Here is a 5,374-nt window from a genome sequence, read left to right on the forward strand (position 1 = left end):
CTAATCACATCATTATCATGTCAAGGTCACCTAGATAAAGACAACAGTTATTACTGTAGTAAAGAGTAGAGGTGGTTTGGAGGTTTCAGAATTCCTTACTTTGAGCAGAGTGTTGACACTGATGGTTCTTCACATCACTTGTTGGTTTCGGTTGTCACAGTAACCCGCCAGTGAGGTCAGATTTACACTGGAGACAATTTATTTAACACAGAGTAGAGAGAATATTACACAATCATCAAGATCCTTCATTGTACATTAATTACTTGTTAGAGAAGCTTTTTTCCCATTTCATCAGATACCTAAGCAAGGCAGACGGAGTTTATCTAGGACATGCAAGGTTTTTTACTTTTTAATTGTATGTAATTTTTTAGCCAAACTGTGATCATGGTCACACGACTTGAAAAATCCATCGTTTTTCCTCTAATAGAAGCTCTTGCCATGCTGAGGTGAACACTCGCACCACCTCTTTTGTTATTCCGCAATTCACTCATAAACAAGCAAGCAACCTACATAAGGAAATTTATTGGTAGACAGGACGAGACATGGGGCGTGGTCTTGTTCCTGGATTTTTCTTAGAATAACTTTATCATGGCGCCGGTGTAAATTCTAGCCTGGGGCCACAGCTGCCTACAATTATTTCAGCCAATTTAATCCAGCAACATTAATCAAATTCTCAGGTGTGTTTGAAGAATCAAAACAAAAACGCATTAGTTTTACTAGGATCAGCAGGTCCTCAATCAGCCAGTCAATGCAAGGTACAGAGGACTTGCCCCAGGACAATTAGACTTTCACTCAACATCCCCACTCCCTTCCAAATACCATCTGATTTGTACTTACGTCATACAAGGAAAAGAATAAAAACAAAGATGTGTCAAGCCATGGAGATAAACTCACGAATACAGAAGCTTCCATTTGAAGTGTTTGCCACGAGACCGCCAGTTATTATGCCAACTCTAATTTTCTGTCCCTTCTTCAGAATTATTCCTGTGCGCGTTGCTCTTTCTTTTCTTCTGCTGAAACAAAATCTGGCAATTAGCTCTTATCTTCTCATTCTGCAGACAATAGCCTGCGTTGAAATGAGTTCATGGTTCATGGTCGCGGTACTTTTAATCACAACCCTGGACATTAGCCATTAGGGGAAGCAACAGCTGTGCATGCACCCGCCCAGCTCACAATGGAGCCCACACAGTCATTATGGGAGGTTCATTTGGCGAGGCTGAGGTTACTAATAAGGCCCTCTTATTAACATGTGGAGTCAAAAGAGGGCATTAGCTGAGGATACGGAGGATAGTTTTCACATCATTTAGACAAGCAGTGTTATCCGGCCTTCAGCCCACACTCAGGATGGCACACCAACACTGAGCCCTGCAGGAAACGGAGGCCTTGTGCAGGGCTTACAATAGAACAGATACAGTGAGAGTACGATTAACCCTTAAATCCACGGATCATTCTTTTTTTCAACCACAACTATACCATCTGGAGCATGGATTGGGTAGATTAAGACGTATATTACAAACCATACCGCTTGAAACATTTTCAAAATATGTTGTAAATCAGAGGGTTAGCAGTTCAATCCCTGGAACATGCCACACCCTGGAGTGTCCTTGAGCAAGACACTGAACCCCCAGTTGATCCCAGTCCACGCCACTAGTGTGTAGGCTGATATATTTTGTGTTTATAGTGCTTTACTGCACACAGTCCTTTGTAGTTTCTCATGGAGAATCACCTACGAAACCAAATTGTAATCTGATCTTGTGCTTCACATGTGCTTCACATGAAACTGTCGTGTGAGCATGAGATAATTCTTTTTATCTTTCTGGCTCAGAAATCGGAGGTATGATTGTCTTGGAGCTCTTCATCTAACAGACCACTGTGGCTGCTCCTTCATATTCCTTTATTGCCTGAGATGTTAAAAATGTAAAAATTATGAAAGTTAGCCATGTTTTGCCAGCTAATGGCCTTTAATGTGACGCTGTAACAGTAGGACCCATCAGCTAGTTTTCTGCATTGATACCCTGATGTTTACAGATATTAAATCAAATCATGTGATTCATCATTAGTGAAAAGGGTAATTCCTAATCCTCAGTACGCTCAGAAACTGCACACTGCACTAAACAGTAAAGATTCAAAATAGTCTTATATCTTGAGATTAGTCCAAAAACAATTTTTTTCTTGATCTTACCAGCATCTCTGAAATTCATTAATAAACAGGTCTCAGTTGGTTATCTTGTATAAATTACAGTTTGGGTTTTAAGGAGGGTTATGTGTCAGACTTGGTTTGTAACCTCAGTCTCAGGTGGTTGACTTCATGGTTACAACTTCCAAAAGACAGCTTCCTAAAAAGTGTTAATAAAACCGGGGTATGATTGTGAACTGTGTTTTCGATGGGACACAGATTTTGGTAGCATCAGGCTAGCTGCTCATCTTCCCTTCTAATCTTTATGCAAAACCAACATGAAGAGCTGTTGAAAAGCTGGAAGCTGGAAAACAAGGGGAGAAACAATTACCTGTTTTCACCAAAAACACGTAATTATCTATCCCCATTATTCCAATCAGACTGGGTTTTCCCGGGAGGTAAGGCTTCAGATAGACGGCTGGATACACAGGTGGATGATAAATGTTTCCTATCTTTGGATCCAGCTTTAGTGAACTTCGCCATTGTGCTGTCTAACTCACAGTCTGGATGTCGCAGTGAGGGATAAGCCTTTTGCTATTGTCAGCTTACACTGAATAAAAATTAAACATGTGGTAGAACTCACAAGAGCAGCAAACAAACATACACTAAGGATTACGTGACTGCAAACACGGACTGATCATCAAGGTCTTTATGTATCTGACCTACGGCCCTAATTAACATCTGTTGCCATTCGCATTAGGAGAAACCGGGATCAGAGATGCAGTAACTGGTGCTAGCTGTACTCTACTCTGACAATCCCTCACATCTCTCATGCATACAGACTTACACTTTCTCTGCTTCTGTCTCTCTCCATTCATCAGGAAAGAAGCATTACAGAATAATTGATTCGAAGCAAACAAAGAACAAAACTATTGATGCGTCAGGAACGAGTCAGGGGTTGTCACTCATTGATTTACTTGTCAGCGCAGGTCTCTGATCAGTAGCTACAGTGTGTGTGAGTCACTGTGTTCGTAGATGAAATAGGTCCTGGACACAGCAGCAGTAGCAACAACAACCCTAAGTCACTAAAACAAATGTGGGAGGAAACTGATGCGAGAAGCAGCAGAAAGTAAATAACATTCTTATTAAATTAACTGAAGCTTCCCTCCTCAGGTTTGCTTCAACAAAATCCCCCTCCTCCTGCCTTTTGAGATTTGAGCATGCTCAGACACAACATCATGCATAATTAAGCATGAAAATTGCACATTAGACATGGAAAATTCACACACAAAAAAAAGCTTCTCGTCTCCTCTGCCGACATGAACAATGCAAAGCATCACTGTGCGAGCACACATACACCTTGACAGCAGTGAATTCTTATCAGCCTCGTTATCAAGTCAAATGCAGTCGTCCAGTCCCTCTGTGAGCGCTCTGGAAAAAACTTATTTGGTTTTCCTACCATTTAATCTTGACAAAATATGCATATTCTCATTAAAAAGACCTCTGTTTCTTTTTTTTTTCCTGCCACCCAATGCGACACAATGCTGAATTACAATTGGTTGTGCCAGGTGGTCGTGACCAAAATATGGTTATTATTTCTGGTGATTGAAACAGAAACTGGGTGTCAGACAAGTAGAGGCAGCGTGATCCAAAAATACAACACGAGGAAGACATGCATATGTTTGTGAGGATTGCGGTCTACATTTTGCTCGTATTGTTATCTCAATTAGTCTTAATATACATATCACAGCAAGGAAACGAAGAGCTTCACTTTAAACAGCTTCTCTCTTCATTTATAGGAGGCAGAACTGTTTATCTTGTTTCTATGAGGCAGGTGAATCGTCGTCTTAGTGAGCTCTGTGGCCCACGGGCTTATTTGAGGCAAAGGTGTTATTCAAATTAATTTAATATATTTCTTTTTTGAAGGTGGTGGATTTGTCTCATAAACAGACACAAAGAACCGACTGAGTGTTCAGGCATGAAAATAATCACTCTTTCCGTCTGTGCTGTATTAATCTGCCGTGAAAGTTTTTGTTTCTCCCCCGAGACGTTATCTGGGTTCTGCATTACCTGGCTGCAGTGTGGGATTAATCTTCATTAATGGAGTTATCACAAAAGAAATCTGCGGCGAGCATCCCGAGCGGTGCAGTAACGCATTGATTTTTGCGTCCAAAGCAAACTGTGTGTGTGTGTGTGTGTGTGTGTGTGTGTGTGTGTGTGTGTGTGTGTGTGTGTGTGTGTGTGTTTGAGGTGAGCCCTTTTCATCAAAGCCCCAAAAACCATGGTTTTGTGAAGCCAACCACTGCCACCCAGTGGAAAAACGGATGACATGCATGCTTTTGTAGATGGAGATCACAGCTGCTATTGTGATAAACAAGACATGTACTTGCCGCGGCTCAGCTGGAAGCAATTGAGATTGCTGGGAGTTCAAGGTGTCACCTGATTTCAGAACTGCCAGTCAGAAACAGTTTAACTTTTCCACCTTTCTTCCTCCTCACCTTATCCACAGCAAGGTCAAATTTCTGGGTTCTTCCGCACTCTTATCAGAGGGTAATTGGCAGCACCCCGAGAGCCTTAGCAGTCTCTCAGGTCTGTTTTGTTTACCGAGAAAAATTGGCTTCCTTGAGACGGCTCTCTGCTTTATCGCTCTGTCTTTCTGAAGCAACTGCAGTATGCTAATCTTTGAAGACTTCAGCTCCCACCTGCCAGCCCTCATTATTTTCATGCTATTTTTGAGATAAACAATGTAGAGTAGCTCAGTGCTGGTGAGATTTCCTTCTATCATGCAGTAATGAAGATGGAGTTGGCAAACAGGCCCACCGGCAGAGTACCAGACTAACACTTCATCAATATTTGCCTATGCCAAGGTCACTTATCTCTGAGATCCTGAGACACTGATCCCAAAAAAATAAATAAAATTTGCATGTTCATTCAAATGGAATAACATATTACCTTCAACAATAAATTCCTGTACCTGTTCCAGTTTTGAGACAAATGATGTGTGCTTCATCAAATCTAACTTCACATGTTGGATTCAAATTGAAACAGGGCCTTTATATAAGACAATGTCGTGAGTTTCAAGCAAAACAAAAGAACGTGTCTACTGAGTGGAGATTGTTTTATTAGCTGTTCTTTTGCTGCATAATAACCGACCTCAGCTAAAACTTGGATTCCAAAACCAAAATGGGAGAGATTTGTCTTCACTCGACCACGCTTAATTCTATTTGGATGCTGGTGTTTATTACAGACAGCAGACAG

The sequence above is a fragment of the Mugil cephalus genome, chromosome 21 (assembly GCF_022458985.1).
Source record: "Mugil cephalus isolate CIBA_MC_2020 chromosome 21, CIBA_Mcephalus_1.1, whole genome shotgun sequence".
Lineage (NCBI taxonomy): Eukaryota > Metazoa > Chordata > Actinopteri > Mugiliformes > Mugilidae > Mugil > Mugil cephalus.